Source organism: Martes martes (genome assembly GCF_963455335.1).
Source record: "Martes martes genome assembly, chromosome: 3".
NCBI classification, from domain to species: Eukaryota; Metazoa; Chordata; class Mammalia; order Carnivora; family Mustelidae; genus Martes; species Martes martes.
In genome coordinates, this window is record NC_137890.1 from 98,127,806 (window position 1) to 98,146,423 (window position 18,618).

General features: G+C 37.2%; 1 protein-coding gene across 2 annotated transcripts in view; it reads right to left on the bottom strand.

Annotated features, from left to right (window-relative positions):
* DPP10 (dipeptidyl peptidase like 10) overlaps positions 1 to 18,618 on the bottom strand; it is a gene marked incomplete at both ends in the record, with an annotated part of 1,360,615 nt that overhangs the window by 995,687 nt on the left and 346,310 nt on the right. The gene's annotated exons all lie outside the window — the stretch shown is intronic.

Sequence of the window (18,618 nt, forward strand, 5' to 3'; positions counted from 1 at the left end):
AAAACAGAACCTTTTGCCCCTGAACTGTATGTGTAGAGACATTCCCCTGGGTGAATGGAACTTTCTTGGTATTGATATCCCTCTCTATAGAAAGTTATTTTGTATTTATTCACTTATTGTTTTATCTTCTTCAACTATTTTTTTGTTGGCTACAAATACAGAGCATTTTTTTGAGAATCTTAAGAGTGGTTAAAAAGGGAAAGAAAGTTGTGAAACGCATTCCTTGCCTTCTGAAACTTATATCCTAGGAAGAGAGACAAGACAAGCACATGTAAATTAAGTGTTTCATTCGCCATTATATTCTTAGTAACTGACAAATGGTACTCAACAGAATAATCTCCCCGATAGTACTGTAATGTTCTTGACGTAAAGAATGTCTTGTCTCATATCTGTCCTCAACATGTGCAAAACTTTCATTTGTAACAAATCAAAATAAGAATGTATTCAAGTAATTTAACTAGGAAGTCCATTAATTTAAAATATGCTCATGTTGATAAATTAACCAATCAATTCTGTAAGCTTTTCAGACATCTTACTTGAATACAGTTTAACAAAATTTCTAATAATGAAAATAATATAACACCCTTCAAACACCAAAGCATTTTTCTTGAGGACTGTGGCATCTAAATAAGTGTACTCGTAATTTAATGATGTGTTAAGGTAACAGTAAACACTGAAAATTTAATGGAATTTAAGGATAACAACTGGCTGTTTTAATGTATAAACATACTGTCTTTCAGTAGATATCTTAAATCCAAATTGTCTCCTGTACCCTAAGGCATTAAATAATAATGAATTCAAACTTCTGGAATTAGATTGGTACTTAGATTGGTGCTTACGTTGACTAGCTATAAATCTTTAGATTTTCCAAGGAATATAGGTTCACACATAAAGAAGGTTCCATGGGGGAAAAATGAATATGACAATTTGCCACCTGCTTTGTTTCCTCAAAGCAAAAGTATAAAAATAGTTGATGGAATTAGGTTACAAAAACCTACATTATCACAACAGTATCATCTGCATTTGATCCTGTGAATTAGGCAGGGCAGATCTTTCCTTCTTCCTTTCTTCCTTCTGTCCTTTCTTTTCCTTCCTTTTACCCTCCCTCCTTCTCTTTCCTTCCTTCCTCCCTTCCTTCCTTCTTAACTTCCTAACTTCCTTCCTCTTTTTCATATTACCCTCAGAGAAAACCATTTTGGAATTCTTTTTTTTTTCTCTTAAGATTTTATTTATTTATTTGTCAGAGATAGAGAGAGTGCACAAGCAGGCAGAGTCGGAGAGAGAAGCAGGCTCCTGGCCAAGCAAGGAGGCTGATGCGGGACTCGATCCCAAGACCCTGGCATCACGATCCAAGCCAAAGGCAGCAGCTCAACTGACTAAGTCACCCAGGGGTCCCAGTTTTGGAAATCTTGACAACCATGGTCACGAAAGTGTGAAAAGTTAAATTCCATGTGATGAAGTAATAATATTGACAGAATTCCAGAGCACTGTCAGAGGATTCTAGTGCAGTTCTGGGCATTCCTAATGCCAGAATATGGTAAGGGGGTGATTTTCACAGGTCAGAACACATTATAAACAGACCACAGAATCAAATGGGATGTAAGGTCAGGTTGGGCTTATGATGGGATATAAAGTGTAAATTGATATTCGATGGGACCCTGTCAAAAATTAACAGTATGTTTGAAATGATTCAGTCATGAGTTCAAGTTTTGTAAGATAAAAAGGCAAAAGGGACCTCTAAAGAAACTGGAAGAGCTCTCATGTTCTTGATATAACTTTGAAGAAGAGCTGCTTTGGACCTTAGCTAACTACCTCAGAGGAAGCTTGTCATTTTGTTAACACTAAAAGTCCTACTGGAACATCTATATCCATATCTATCTGTACCTAGAAAGAGAACGAGCCTCAGAATGGTCTGGTTGCCTTAATGTTTTTCTTGTGAGTACTTCGCTTAATCTTTATGAAACATGGTCTTCACATGCACATTCAGGAGAGAAAACTAAGGGTTTTATCTAGAATTTCATTCCCCAGAGGTATATACTAATTAGAAGACCATCATCAAAGTGTTGTTAATTTTTACATGTGTAAGAAAGGGGAGAATAGATTATACAGTATTTTTCTAGTATCACAGATGATTTTGACACTATTAAATTGTGCATTGTCTTTCATTCAATTAAATTCATGATTTCCTTTATATGTTAGAACACTGTGGCAGAGACTGCCTTGCCGGCACCCAAATTCCCATTGTATCTTCCACCTGAACATATAGGTGGACTCCATAATCCAGCATCTTTGGGTATTAGGGGCTGCCATGGGCCAAGTTTGGACCAATAGGAATGGCATGAAATTGGCCCATACAGTTTCCAGGCCTGACTCCTGCACTCTCCTGTGCCATCTTCCATGATTTCTCTTTTCTTTCCATCTCCCAGCTTGATTAATACAGTTCCAACGGGACACTCCCAAGACTCTAGAGCTTAATGAAGCCATTAGATGGAATTCCCGGAACACTCAATAATTGTGTGGCGCAGAACCAACCTTCTTCCCCATCCAACTTAAAGCAACTATAATACAAATAGGAAACAAACCCTTACTGTATTAAGCCATGAAAACTTGGGGCTGTTACAGATTTATCTGCTGCAACTATTGTTATACGACTCATTAGATATTTTTGAATATTATTATATAATCAAATCACATTTTACAGAAGTAAACATCCCAACCATGACCAACGTCACTTGCATTTTAGTTTTTGTCACCAGCATTTTAATGAGTTAAACATTTTTGCTTATGTAATACACTTTAACATCTTCCATTCTGAAAGTCAACTGTGATCTTCTGAACCCAGGGTAAGACTTAGTCTACTGTTATAAACATAGACCCTCAATATTACTTAAATGTGATGATGATAATGATGATGATGATGAAGAAGAAGAAGAGGAAGACAAAGAAGGAGGAGGAGGGGGGAGGAAGGTGAAGAGGAAGAAGAAGGAGAAAATTGGTAGGGATGATGATGAAGATGTCAGTAATATCTTACTGAATTTATTTCTTATTAATAATATAGCTTATTTGATTATCTCACCCTCAGACACATTCAGGATGAATAATACTATTATTCTCATTTTAAAGGTACTAAATCTGAAACCAGGAAGTGTTAAATAACTAATAGAAGACAAAAAATATTCAAATTTATATCTTCAGATTTTGACCCTAAAGTGCTTTCCCACCACCTTACAGTTTTTTAGGCAGATCCTGTCACCAAATCATGGGTGAGCATGAGTCTACCTAAAGGGCATGGAGCTGTTTGGGTATGTCACATGACAAAAGTCAGTATAAAATATCTTGGTACTGCAGATCAAGGCATTTATGTTCAATGAGGTCATTACAATAGAGCCAGGACATTACATTGCATTTAAAGAGATGTGAAGTTGTCATTTAAATATTTGTTGCTGTTGGCATCATATTTATTACCGGTTGCAGTTTTGAGATGAGGATTTAAATACTACTTTACATTTATTTCTCAAGCTCTGTCATAATGAATTTCAGTGCAGTTTAGCATTTCTGAAGTGGTTGCTTCTTCCCAGCCAGTTGCATCTGGTCAAACTCCTCTCTTTACTGTTTTTTTTTTTTAATTTTTAAAAGATTTTTTTATTTATTTGACTGGGGTGAGGAAAGCACAAGGAGGGGCAGCAGCAGAGGGACAGAGGGAGGGAGAGAAGCAGGCTCTCTGCTGATGAGCATGGGACTCAATGTTGGGCTCGATCCCAGAACCCTGGGATCATCACGTGAGCTGAAGGCAGATGCTTAACTGATTGAGCCACCCAGGTGCCCCTCTTTACTTGCTACTGATGAATGTAACAAGTGGCTTAATATCAGAGATTGAAAAATGGGTCAGCTGTCAATTTCCAAAACTTTTTCTAGAAGAAATGTAACTTAGTAGGAAAAATATATCCAAAAGCAATCCTCAAAAAAGAAAAAGAAAAAAAGGATCTAAAAGCTGCTATAGATTGAATATGTTTCTCTGCAAAATTCATATGTTAAAACCTACTACCCAACATGATGCTATTTGGAGGTGGGATCTTTGGGAGTGGTTACATTGTGAGGGTGGAGCCCTCATCAGTAGGACTAGTGCCCTAATGAAATCATACCCAGAGTGTCCCCTTCCCCCTTCTCTGCATGAGGACATAGTCAGAAAATAGACAGTCGTCTACGATCCAGAAAGTGGGCCCTCACCAGACACCAAATCTGCCAGCACTTTGAGCTAGGACTTTTCAGAACTGGGAGCAATAAATATTTGTTTTTTAAGCCACCTGGTCTATGGTATTTTTGTTATACAGCCTGAACAGACTGAGACAGAAATTGTTACCAAGAAGTGGAACGTTGTTGTAACAAATGTCTAAAAGTGTGGCAGCTGCTTTGGAAAGGGATAATGGACAGAGGCTGGAGGCATTTGAGGTGTATTCTAGAAAAAGCCTGCATCATTCTGATTGGAACTGTAAAGGTGATTCTGAAGAGAGTTCAGAAGGAGAAGAACTGTAAAGAAAGCTTCCAACTTCTTAGAGAATACTTCCATAATAATGAACAAAATAAAGGTAGAAATATGGGTGGTAAGGGCCATTCTGACAAGGTTTCAGACAGAAAGAAAGAGTATGTTATTGAAAACTGGAGGCAAAGCAATCCTTGTTACAAAGCAGCAAAGACCTTGGCTGAATTATCTTTGTGTCCTAAGTGTTTTATAGCAGGTAGAACCTTTAAGGGCTGAAATTAGATATTTAGCTGAAGAAACTGCTAAGCAAAAATTGAAATAGAGTCTTGGCTCCTGATTCCTTATACTAAATACTAGAAGAGAGCAAAGACTTGAAGTTGGAATTGTTAAGCAGAAAGGAAGCAAAACTTAAAGATTTGGAAAATTCTTAGCTTATCCATATTGCAAAAAGTGAGAACACTCAGGGTGTGCCCAGGAGACCATTAGATAAGTAGATTATTGCAGACAAACCTTCTCAGTAGAAACCAGGAATTATTCTTCAAGACAGTGGAAGAATGACCCTATAGGTAATTCAGAGATCACCAGGGCTGCCACGCACATCTACCTGGAGTATAAAGCCCTGGGAGTATGACTGCCTCCACCTAGGTTTTAAAGAACAGCTGCGGTGCTGGAACTTCAGGCCAGAAAGTCACAGGTGCAGGATGCCAGCTCCACAGAACCTCGAGGCCCAGGCAGAATGTGGCTGTGAAGTCTTCCCACCAAGCTCTGGGGGGAGGAGGCTGTCACCCCAAGGGGCCTAGAATTCAGAGCATCAAGCCAAAGAGGATTGTTTTAGAAGTTTAAAGTTAAATTTTGTTCACCTACTTAAGTTTCGGGCTTACTTAGGACTCATTACTCCTTTCTATTTTCCTATTTTTTTTCCCCTTTTGGGATGAAAGTGTCTATCCTGTGCCTGCTCCCCACCCCTCCCGCATTGTATTTTGGAAACACATAACTTGTTTGGTTTCTCAGGTTCACAGCTGGAGAACAGTTTTCCTCTGACTGAATTGTACCTTGAGTGTCACCCATATATGATTTAGATGATATTTAGATGAGTCTTTGGATGTAGATTTGACTTTTTGTTCTTCTCTGCTGTATATTAAGAAGGATTTTAAGAAATAGATGAGAATATGGTCATAATCAGAAACAACAAAATTTACCCATTCTCAGACAGCATGTACCCTTTGTTCCTGGAGTAAAGAACGTCTTAAAGTACAAATAAACATACATACATATAAAGCCTGTATCAATCATTTTTCATCCTACAGTAACAACAGCAGTGCATATGCTATACATTTTATAAAACATTTTCACATATAATATTTTATCTTTGCAAAATTCTATGTGGTAGGAATTATATAGTTTTTTAATTATATGAAAACTGATTCTTAAATAGTATTTTTATCCACCACTCTATAATTACCACTCTATATCATCTCTGAAAATTTAGAATCCTTTTTCAGAACTCACAGAGCGCAGAGAGGTTTCTCTACTCACTTAATTTTCTATTTATTCTTATATTTTGCACTAACTTTATTTAACTTAAATCATTAAAACTTGGATGTGTTACTTTAAAACCTGCTCTAATATCATTTGCTTTATTTATCCAACAAACATTTTTGGACATCTTTCTGTTTGTCATAATGAGCAAGACCTAGGAAATATGGTTATTGGGATCTGGTAAATCGAAGCTATGGAAACAAAAAATGAAAAAAGGTTCTAACTTACAGTATTTGCCAATTTCCATAGTGTAACTACTCCCACCATAGGTTATTTCAAGCAAATGGCTCACAGAATTCTTATGAACACTCAGTTCTCCTGAGCTTCTATGCGCCAACTCCATAACATTGCTGGCGTTAATTCAGATTCCGTCCAAGTCGCTTATGGCATGGTAGGGAAGACAGGCATTCAATTTTTAAAAATTATATAATGTTAGGGAACAGCTGATGTATGTACTAGAGACAGAGATGTCAAGGGAAAGAATGATCAATTATTTGGGGAATGAAAATCAGGAACGTTTTCTTTAACCAGGTACTTGATACTCTGCAACCTTAAGGATGAGTGTGGGTCTTTCCCTTCTGTGAGCAGCAAAGGTCATTCAAGCAGAGGGAATGATGTGTCCAGAGGCATGGATGTAGGACCTACCAGCGCGTGGTTGTTTACTCATGGTGCAACAGGAAAAGCTTCCAGAAAAGAAGTAGCCAGGTGTCAGATCATCGAGGACTTTTTGTGCCCTAAATGTTGTCTAGTTGTTCACTCAGTTAGATGAACTCCATGATAACTAAGATGTGTGTGCACTTAATTTTTTCTCTGGGACTTTGTCTCTTTATATGTATAGGTATATCTAAAATCAGCATGTTTTCCCCTCATGCCTTCAAAACCCATCTCATTTGCCAGCTCTTCTGGGAAAACACTCCTGATCCTTCCCTCACTCCCATTCTCTCCTGCTTTGTGCATCCTATCACAGTGTACTTTCTCTCCTTCAAGGTAGTTCCCATGTGCCTCTGTATATGTATTACCAAGAATGTAAATTTACATCTACTTACTTAGATGTCTCTCTCTTTCACCTGAAATGATAGTTCCTTGAGATATAGAACAGCCTCTTATTTTTATTGCCAAAGCCTAGAACAGTATATGATCTGTTGGAGGTACCCAATATTTATGAACTGTATTGATCAAATGATAGGCGTTTCTATTGTCATTCAAATGTTTAAACAAAGATTGTTGTGATTTTAATTGTTGGAAATGTGGATATTCTCTGTTTTCTGGCTTCCCCTTTCTAATTACTGACTGATGCCATATACTCGGAGGGAATGAGTTCTAAGACTTCATACTAACATTGCTTAGAGAATAAAAATTTACGAGGTTCCTCCAGCCTGCTAGGATATTCCTGCAGGCTGAAATCTACTCAATTTAAGCTCAGCTCAAGCAAGATTATAGGGAAGCTGATAAGAATAAGGGAGAATTTCCATAATGCCCAGAAGTGGGATAGAAATGCTGATCCTTGAATTTCTGTGCATGGCTTTAGGACATCTCTAAACTTGTCACCAATATGAGTATATCCCCTACTAGTTATAGAAATCAGAAACTCCCACTTAAAATCAATGAATTTCAGGGCTGGAAAAGACTTTTAGATACCTGCATCAGCACGTCTCAACTTAAGCAATATAACTAACTGTTTTGAACTCTAGTGGTAGATTTTCCTGGGATGTGACAATTACTATTTATTTTTCCTTGGACATTTCATTACATATATAAAATTGGGATAGTAATAGTAAGTAAATTAAAGAGTTACTATGAGGACTAAACAAGAAGATGCATACATAGTTTCTGCCCTCTAGTTGTATCTCTGTCTAAGCTCTTATCATATCATTGTCTCTCCTAGAGGCAAGGGTGAGGATCAGGACACAGATTGCTTGAGTTCAAATTCCATGTCTCCTACTTACTAGTTGTGTCATCTTAGTAAGTCACTTGATCTCTCTGGGATTCAGATTTCTCATCCCTAAAATGGGAATAATAGTAATAACTACTACAAATGATTGCTGAAAGGATTAAATGATACAAAGAGTTCAAGACCGGTTCCGGCCCATAATTAATAGGAGATGAAGTTGAGATATAGGTTAGCATTAGATCAAAGAAGTAATTGAATTTCATGCGTTAGGAAAAGAAGTTAACTCTTGTAGGACTCCCACTATATTTTTTAAAATATTTTATTTATTTATTTGAGAGAGAGAGTGAGAGAGAGCATGAGAGCAGAGAAGGTCAGAGGGAGAAGCAGACTCACCATGGAGCTGAGTACCTGATGTGGGACTCGATCCTGGGACTCTGGATCATGACCTGAGCCGAAGGCAATCGCTTAACCAACTGAGCCACCCAGGTGCCCCTGACTCCCACTATATTTTAAACAATTCCTTGCAAAGCTCTGGCCCACTGATGTTACTTAGTCACTACTGCTCATTCATTACCAGCCCATCAATGAACATCCCAGTGCCTTTCTAGAACATATACCATCATCTGCAATCATGATAAATATAGCCATTTCTGCTTCACAATTAACTTATGAACTTCAATATTTTGTAAAAAAAATATTTAATTTTCCAGTAAAAATTTTAAGCTAGTGTTAAGGTATATATTTTTTTTTATTAAAATAAAATTAATTGACTCTAACAGAGTCACCCCAGACCTCCTATCTTTTTCTGATTCTTTCTCTAGCAACCAAATGTCCTTTAAGATTACTGTTTTTTTTTCCTCCTTAGTAATATAAGTATGTTGCCCTTTAACAAAATAGCAATAAAGACACAGCCTCAAGGCACCCTTACTGTTATGCATAGGTTGGTTATGGAATACAGTACATGAAGAGCATTTGCTTGCCCAGAAACTGTTCAGGCTCACATAAGAGTGCCAAATTCACCATACATGTCTTTTGATCATTTTACTTTATGAGGTTCTTGAGGACAGAAATTATATATAATCATTCCTGGGTCCCTAGATCCCAGCACAGATTAAGACCCACAGTAGGTATTGTGAATGAATAAATATAAATAAATATAAATACCTTAGCCATTGGGTTGCTGATATTTGTTTATGTAAGTGTGTGTGTGCATGCATGCACACACATTGACAGGTGACTATTTAAAGAACAACCAATAAAGCACAGAGATTATATCTATATGGATACTCCATGAGTTGGTCATGTATGGTTTCAGATTGCCTTTAGATTTGGGCTTTTGTAGTGATTTTCAAGGGACTTTAGTAAGTTCAGATTCCTAGAATCAGATCACGCTTCTGCTTTGCTTCTTTATAGAAATGCAAAGGCCTTAGAAATGTGCTAAGAATGAAAATGCTTGCTTTGGTTTCCAATTATACCTTGCAAGATAAAGGACATTAATTTAAGACTTGTTATGCTTAGCTCCTTTGGGGAAAGGGTGTGGAGAGAACTAATGTTTATTGATCCTGCATTATGTGTGAAACTCATTACATATGTTCATGTAAAAAAAAATCTCGGGTTTGTTGAGTTATAACTTACATAAAGTGAAAGTCTATGATGAAGTTTGACGCATATGTACAGCTATATAACCACTACAACAATTGAAATAGACGATAAGTATATATCACCCTAAAATTTTCCTTGTGCCCCTTTCTAGCTGACCTCCTATCTGTACTTTCAATCACTGGCAACCATCTGATTTCTGCCTAAAGTTTTGCCTTTTCAATGATGCCACAGAAAAGACATTACATAGTATGTAGACTTTTTGTCTGGCTTTTTAGAAAGATTTTATTTATTTATTTGAGAAAGAGAGAACATGAGAGGGGAGAGGGTCAGAGGGAGAAGCAGACTCCCCACTGAGCAGGGAGCCGGATGCAGCACTTGATCATGACTCGAGCTGAAAGTAGTGGCTTAACCAACTGAGTCACCCAGGTTCCCATGTCTGGCTTCTTTTACCATATGTTCTAATTCAACTATTACTAAAATCTTTTGACATATGTGTTGTTATTTCCATTTTATAGAAAGGAAAATGTAGGCTTCGAGAGCTTAAGTGACTCTCTAAGCTAGGTTTTGATCTCATGTCTAAAGAAGGTGATACTTTTAGGATAATGTTAATCAAAGTCCATTAGTTAGGTATCTGCTCACACCCAGATAATGCTGACATATTGGGGCATTAATGGGAAGACCATTGGGTCAGAATCACCTAGTTCTATCATCTTAACATCTAGCTCAACAGATGCTCAACAGGACTCTTAAGGAAAGTTAGTAATTGGCCACCATGAGATGGCCCTAATGCTCTGGTCCACTAGGGTTATAATAATAAAGTTGAGTCAGTACAATGTTTGGTTCAGCTGAAGATAAGGTATGAGGTGGAAAACTTAAGAAATGCACATTGAGATAGGGAAAATGAACCCACAAGGTAGAATATATATAGAAAAACCTTACATACTGTGAAAGAGGATGGCATAATCGTTTATCAGCCAAGGTATATGTATCCCGCCATTCTGATAAAGCCTAAGTGAAATATATGTTTTATTTTTTATTTTAAGGAAAAGAGAAAAAAAATGAGACAAAGATTTGGGGCAACATGTTATAAAAATAACTTTATGTTCCTCTGCTCCAAAAGATGATTTCATATCCCAGCAAAGAATATTAAGGTGATCCTGATATGATGTGAGAGTTGGAGAGAAAAGAATTCTACTAGGAGAGATCATTTAGATGCTAGGACGAAGAGTTTTCCTTAATAGCGAATTTTCCTTGATACCTATTCTTGACCCTACTATACTGGCCTGAGGATGAAGGATGTTCTAAGAAGTAATCTGCTTCCTTGGAAAAAACATTTATAAACAAGTGTTTATACATGTGTTTGCTATATGCTCAGACCATGGGATTTACATATTTTTTTAAAGTCAGAAATGTTGAATGTTTTATGAGCCTTAAATCAGATTAAGTATGACTATGGCAAAATATGAAATTCTTGCAAGTGTTCTATGGATAAAAATCTTGGGGTGCCTGGGTGGCTCAGTCATTAAGTGTCTGCTCAGGTCATGATCCCAGGGCCCTGGGATGGAGCCCCGCATCAGGATCCCTGCTCAGTGGGAAGCCTGCTTCTCCCTCTTCCACTCCCCCTCGTGCTCCCTCTTTCCCTGTGTCTCTCTCTGTCAAATAAAAATATAAAATCTTTTTAAAAAAAAAACAAACCCTCAATCTCCCCTTTCTTGTTCAACTTAGGATGTCAAGTGACATTAAACAAGTGACTTTCCCCATGTACTAGGTTCCAGTCTCCTTTCCTTTATTGACATATGGATACTATCACTAAAGATAAAAGGATATCCTCTCAGAAATAATTACTCCTTTTCCGTAACGAAGATATTATCTTCACAAAATCTATCACGTTCTTTGAAGAAGCCACACACTGACTTCCGTCTTTCTTGAGTCATTGATTCTCATGGGGATGGGCTCTCTCAGCGAACAACGGCTGCTGAATCCAGAAGGAGATGATTAGCCAGACAGGCCAAAAAACGAGGGGTATTCAGGCAGTGTGGCTGTGAGGAGCTGTCCAGGTGAGGAAGGACTGACTTCTGAGGGGAGCCTGAGGCCTGCCTGAGCACTACTAGCATGTGCTGGCCACACTGCACACCGCTGCAGTTGGACTGATGTCCTGTGCAACCAAAAACTTCCCTGAAACAAATTCAGGATGTAACAAGTTATCAGCTTCCTCTTGGTTAACATATAAGAGGTGTGGAGCTGGTACTCTGACAGAAAGTTCAAGAATTCAATTTTCCTCAGCTATTGCTGTCCACAGAAAATTTTCTCAATGTATCCTAAATGAATTAGCTCTAAAGACTGGCACTTACCAGCCACAATCACAGTATAGTGGATAAGTGTTAGGACTACTACATAAAGTAAACATAACATTGATATCCAGAGTTCTTTAGGATATCTGACACTAAAACATCTTCTCTTATGGTAGTCATTTTCTTTTTTTCATTTGATTTTGTAACTATTTCTTGCTAAAGGCTATCAAGAAGACAATGCTGAGACAGAACTTTTTTTTCAGAATTTTTGAATATGTGAGTAGTTCCTGGAAAGCCTGATTATCTTTGTGGAGAAATGACCTGCAGATGAAAGAAAAACAGCAAAATGGCTGCAAGCAGGATCCAGGTTAAAAAAGAAACTCAGGCTGAGGAATGGCATTGTTATTCAAGGCCGAAGTCAGACTTTATATAGAAGATTTTTCTATCTTTTATAGCCCATGTGCTCTGTCCCTCTCCTAACGACATAAACTTGCAAGTATTGTGTTTCCCTTTAATATTTAACTCCTTTAAGTATGTTTGCTGATGCAAGGGGGAAAGCATATTTTTGGTTGAAAAATACGCTACTATTTTTCTTTTGCAAAGTTGGATCAATCCGTACTCTTACCACTGCTATGGGAATATGGCTTCTCAAGTCTCTCTCATGGTCCATGCAGTTGAATCATTACTACTAGCATGTATGTAACTTCCTGTGTTAATATAAAATGAATTTCATCCCTAAAAGCAAATAAAAATAATAATATAATGGTATGGTTGGGATTTTTTCCTTCTGTAATATAAATTCCCCCTTTTCTCCATGACGGCCCCCTATGGCCACCTATCTTACTTAACCACTGCACCAATGAAGGAACCACACCCTGTCCCTCTCCTCCGCCTCACTCACTGTCCTCCAGGGAAGGAGGAATGATTCTCCTCTGATTTGCTGGTGTTGAAGGAAGGAACGTGGCATGAGAGGTCTGATATTTTTTCTCTTTGTCTTTGAGAACCAGGCTGCTAACAAATATAGGCTACTGTGCTCTGGACATGGCAGAAGGGTTTGCTCATGTTGGAGATAACTATAGTTTTCCATCTTTGACTACAATGAGATGAGGTGGTTATTTTGGTCTAATTCAGGGGCAGACTGAGCTAACTCCTCTGGCCAAAGGTCTAAAGCCTTATTTTCCAATAAGCTTATTACAACAACCATGACATTTTAATCTCCGTTTGTCTCTCTTTTCCAGTCTTTTAACTCAATAGAAAGTTGGAAGATCAAGAGAGTTTGTAAGTTTCTTTAACCCTCTGTGTGTGTGCGTGCATGTATGCATATGTACATGTTTACATATGAGGAACCATGTTCTTACATGGATATTTATATTTCTATTTGCAATTATCGTGGTTCATACTTTAGTAATAAGTATGTGTTTGGGGTGCCTGGGTGGCTCAGTGGGTTAAGCCTCTGCCTTTGGCCTAGGTCATGGTCTCAGGGTCGTGGGATTGAGCCCCACATGGGCTCTCTGCTCAGCGGGGAGCCTGCTTCCCCCTCTGTCTCTGCCTGCCTCTCTGCCTACATGTGATCTCTGTCAAATAAACAAACAAAATCTTAAAAAAAAATGTTTGAGCTACTGAAAATTATTAGTGACATAAAATTTCACCTATGTTCTGTTCCTAGGAGCCTAACAGTGATCTACTTTTCTCTGACTGCAAAAGCATCAAAACAGTTTAGCAATTCTGTCTACCTTGCTTCCTTATGCATACCACCTTATTTTCATCTTGAGCCAATACTGGTTTTCCTGCTTAAACTATGGGGCTTTTTCAATATTGCTCCATCATTAGCATGCCGGGAATCTCTCTGGGAGAGGAAGAGAAAGAGAGAAAGAGAGCACACCAGATTGAGAGAGTGTTAGCAAACTTCCTGGTGTAAAAAGTCCTATCAGAGCTGGTTTCAAATTGCCAACAGTTTAAAAATCAGCTTATGGAATTCCTAAGTATGTAACAAGCCGTACCTCACTCCAAAATAACAACTAATGGGAACCCAACCTTTCGGATTCCAACTCCTGTGTTTTATTCTGCCACACTTTTTTCCTCTTCATAGGGTCCTCTCTTTACTTTAGTTTACTCTAAGCCTTCAGACTAGATTTCTTAATTCTGTCCTCTAGATTTCTCCCTCACAATCCATTCGTTAAGTGGCATGCAGAGAGTTCTAACATGTGACTCTGATTTGGTCTTGTCCTTGATGCATTCAAGTATGTCAGAGGTTTCCTGTTGCCCTTGTGAGAAAATGTAAACTCTCCATAACATTGATCTGATTCAAATACAGAAAAGTTTGTTCAAATATCAAAATGTATCATGATCTTGCCTCTTTTGGAATTCTCCACTATCCTTTGCCCTTTACGTTAGACCTTCTGTTTCTTCCAGATGTTCCTGTGGTAGGTGGAATAGCAGCTCCTAAGGATCTCTACATACTAGTCCCCCAGAAGATGAATACGTTACCTTATGTTGCAAAAGAGGCTTTGCAGATGTGAGGTGAGGAACCTTGAGGCAGGGAGAGTATCCTGCATTACTCAGGTGGGTCTAGTCTAATAATACGAACTGTTACAATTAGATAAGATTTCTTGGTGCTGTCAGAGAAATGTGATTTGAAAGGACTCAACCCTCTCTGCCTTTGTTGTTGGAGGAAAAGACCAAGAGCCCATTAGTGCAGCAACGTCTGGAAGGCAGGAGCAGCTCTCACCTTACAGCCCACAGGATAATGGAACATGGGCCCGACAGCTGCAAGGAACTGAATTCTGTCAATCATACTTACATAAGTGGGCCGAGAATTCTCCCCTTTAACCTTCAGAAAAGAACATGGCCCTGCTGAAAGCTTGATTTCAGCCCAGTGACTTCTGGACTTCTGACCTCTGAAACTACAAGAGAATATATTTGTGTTGCTTCAGCTGCCAAGTTTGTGGTTTGGTATGGAAGTAAGAGAAGATCAGTGCAGGCCCCTTCATCAGATGCCAAGAATCAGCTCTAGACAGTTCATATAATGCCCATCCTATTCAAATTCAACCCATTCTGCAGGCTCCAGTCCCCAAGTCATCTTTTCTCTTTACCCCAAAGTGATGTTACTACTTTCTCAGGTTGTTATCTTGTCACTCATGTAAGCAATATTTTTATACCATTTATTACCATTTATTAAAAATGCTTTTCCAAGACAACCTATAAGATTAAAGAAGTATTGTACTATTAATTCATATTTTTAAAAAATTTTGTGCTTTTTCGGTGTTTTGTATTCCCTGTTTCATCCTTATTAGATGAATCATTTTCTCTCTTTATTTCTATTCTTTCAGTAGGTGTTATGAATTTCTGAATTTCTGTGTCCCCTCCATAAATCACATGTTGAACCCCTAACCCCTGATGTGATGGTATGTAGAGATAAGGGCTTTTGGGAGGCAGTTAGGATTAGATGAGGTCATGAGGTGAGGTCATAAACGGTATCACTCGTCTGGGCCACCAGTTAGACCTATGTTAGACCTATTCATCCATCATCCAAGTCTTTCAACATTACTTTCATATTCTTTATCTTCTTCTTTTTGTTTACTTTCTTCAAGTCTTTTAGTTTTTCAGTATATGATTTTTTTTTAGTTGTTTTTAACCCACCTGTGGAGATCTTTTTTTTTTTTTTTTTTTTTTTAATCCCCCATGATGGAGTTGGTGCCCTTATAAAAGGAGACATTGGAGAGCTAGCTCTTTCTCTCTCCACCATGTGAGGACAGAGCAATAAGGCAGCTAACTGTAAGCCAGGAAGAGACCCCTTGTCAGAAAGTGACCATGTTGGCATGCTGACCATGGACTGGTGGACTCCAGAACTGTGAGGAAATAAATGTCTGTTGTTTAAGGAACGTAGCTTGTGGTATTTTCTTACGGTACCAGGCAGATCAAGACAGTGCATAATCCTGAGGGTTTATCATACTGGAGTTATTAGGATGTGAAGTCAATCAATATGTTAACTGTTCTGATGTCAAGTGATCTAAGTACCTTATAACACTTTAACACTGATTGATGAGTGTTATAAGCTTTTTGTCTCATAATACATGTTATATTTACTTATGTACTTACCAATTTCACTACCATTTTTATTTAACTCTGGAGCCTTTACTGAATCATTTTTTTCCTTCTATAATGTTCTCTTAGAACACCTGCTGAACAGTTCCACTGTCTGAATGTACTAGAACCCATTCTACCACTCACTTACTGAACGACAATTGGGTTGTTTCCAGTGAAACAGCAATGAACATTTGTATGTAGGTATTTGTGTGAATATAAGTTTTCATTTCTCTGGGATAAATGCCCAAGAATGTGATTTCTGGGTCAAATGACAATTGCATATTTAATTTCATAAGATGATGAACAATTTTCCAGAGTGGCTGTATCATTTTAAACTCCCACCAGAAGTGTATGAGAGACACAGTTTCTTTGCATCCTTGCAAGCAGTTTGTATTTCACTATTTTTTTAGAAATTTCTGCTGTTCTAATTGTGTAGCGACCAATAGAGTTTTTAATTTCAGTGATGATGATTTCCAAGGGTTCTATTTGAATCTTTTCCATATCTGTTTAATTATTTACAGTAATTTCTCATTCCAGGCCTATTTTTGTGTGTCAGCCGTTATTTCTTTAGCCATTTCATATGTATTACTTTATATTCTATATTTAATAATCTTAGTTTAAACCCTTAGAAATCTAGATATGTTTATTATTTCTGCAGATGCTCAATTGTGCTGGTTTATAGCTTATATGTTTATTACTTTGATTTTTGTTATAGACTCACATTTGTTTGGATTTAATGTGTATGATTCCTGAGAGCCAAAAAAATGAAGATTTCCTCTAGATAGGATTTAGACTGCTCATGCTGGCAGCCGGAGTTTGCTGCTGACTTGGGATCCCTTTAGCCTTCCTTCAGGATCTGAACCAAATGTAGAAGTTTCAGTTTCACTTCCAGCATTTTAGTGAGAACCCCCACATTAGTTTCCAATCTCAGCACTTACAAGCATGAATGCCCCAAAGTAATCCGGGGTTTCTAAATTGCTGAATTTTTTTTAAAATTTTAGCTAATTATTGTTGTTGTGAGTTTGTTTAGCTCACTGGAGAATGCCTTTCTTAAAATTTTAGGAACTTATTGAAATATATGTTTGTTACAATTGACCTAAAATTTTTATTTTGTAGTAGGAGGGTCTTTCTGAACACCTCTTCTGTGATATTGCCAGAGGCATATGTCCTGGACTCCATTTCTCATCTCTGCTGTGGTTGCCCCTTAGTAGCGCTTTGTTAGACAAATAATGCTCACTTAATGGATGAACAAATCAAGGAATGAATACATTAATGAAAATTGTAGGAAAATGACTCAGTTCATAATCTCTTTGGGATATATCAGGATACCTACAGCTTGCTCTTAGAAAATTTCCCTTCAAAACACTGAGGGAAGCTATGGTGCTTTTCCCATCAAAATTTTATACATACTCTCCAACACACATATCTACATGATTTTACCATCACAGCAATACAATTACTATATGGTAAAAATAGATCAAGACCTTAAAGTATAATTTTTAAAGGCTGATGATGGTCAAAGGTTAACCTACCTATGAAACAATAAAAATCAAAAGAAAAAAAAAAGAGAGAAGTGTGACATGTTACAGGCAGCTAATCTTCTGAATATATAGAGTTGGTGATTCCTGATTGAAATGACTGACCCAATATAGACATATCATTTGAAACCAGTTTTGTTCAAAAGCTAGAATCATACCTCTGCAGCCAAGACAGTGTATTTATTATATTACAAAAGCCTAACCTTTCAAGGTCATAGCAGATAACATTTTTTCTTCCAATATTCTTGTTATACTCAGTATAATGAAGTCTTATCTCCTTCAGAATTACACACATAAATCGAAAATTTAAGCAAAAAGCATTGCATTGATAGGTAGAGGACTGATATACTTTCCTACTCAGTGTAATTGGTAGCTTATTTAACTTTTGATTCCTTTCTTAATACATCAAAATGTTCTTCATCTGTGGCAACATTACTTTTTTTTTAAGGCAAAATAAATACTATGAACTCATCTTCTTCATATTTCTTTTGGTAATTCTGATGCACTATTGGCCTTCATGGACATAAACATCATTAATTAAAAAAAAAAAACAAAAACCTTTACATCGTAAACAGTAATGTCAGCACTTCTAACTTACTGACCCCATAAATAATAGTTGCATGGCAAAGGTAACCAATACCAAAGACTTGAGGAAATGTGGTCTTATAAAAAGACTGAAAGAATTCTAATTTCTCTCTAGGCATAAACTTTAAGTGTTGTTTTTTTTTTTTAATTTTATGGATGAATCTTAATGCCAGTAAAATTCAGATCAAAACTGGTTTAGCTTTTTGGTGTTCTGGTGTTTTTTTTTTTTTTTTTTTTTTTTTTTTCCTCCTCAGAATAACTAGCCTAGAAAGAAATCTGCATGTAATAGAAACATGATAAAAAAAAAATAGCAATTTAGGAGGCTGGCAATTGCAAGGAAATGAAAAACACAGTGAGATATGTCAAGCACTGCAGTATAAATAATAGAAAAAATATGCAGTTTTTCAGATTAAATAAACTATCCTTCCTTTTTTTTTTTTTTTTTTTTTTTTTTGATGTTCACAACAATACCATTCAGCACTCCAGTTTGAGGCATCTAAGTAACTATTTAAGCAGTATTTACCAAAAGTAGTTTCATAAAGAAGCAAGCCTTTGAGCCCCACAAAACACATTTTCTAGTATTTGATGTGCTCTGTGGAGTGTTCC